Source organism: Eurypyga helias, unplaced genomic scaffold (genome assembly GCF_000690775.1).
Source record: "Eurypyga helias isolate BGI_N326 unplaced genomic scaffold, ASM69077v1 scaffold20881, whole genome shotgun sequence".
NCBI classification, from domain to species: Eukaryota; Metazoa; Chordata; class Aves; order Eurypygiformes; family Eurypygidae; genus Eurypyga; species Eurypyga helias.
In genome coordinates, this window is record NW_010230426.1 from 8870 (window position 1) to 9354 (window position 485).

Below are 485 nucleotides of genomic sequence, written 5' to 3' on the forward strand. Positions count from 1 at the left end.
TGGGGTTTGCCCCCAGCACCCCGCCTTCCTGCGGCAGGAAGGTGCTCCGAGGCAGAGCTTGCCCAGCGCCCTCCTCCGGTCCCCGGAGCCGTCTGGGGACACCGGGGGTCACCTCGCTGGCTCCTGCTGCTTTCCGGAAGGCATTCACACCCTGTGCCTGCCTGCCCCCCCACGTCCCCCCAGCCCCGCCTCAGCAGGGGAGCCCAGGGCGCCTGGCAGCCCCAGGGTGGGCAGAGGCAAGGCCCGTAATCTCCCGGGATGCCCGCATGGAAGGAACTTGCGGGTCACTGTTCTGGAACAACAAAATTAAAAAAACCAAAAGCAAAGCAGTTATTCAAAAATATATCTTTGTTTGTTTCAGTTTATCAGCTATTTAAATAATCCAGTTAAAATATTGCACGTTAAAGAACCTTCCTGGATTCGCACTGTCCTATGTAAAATAAGCTTATGCAGAGAAAGGCGGAGAGGCTTTCCTAGGCTGGTAC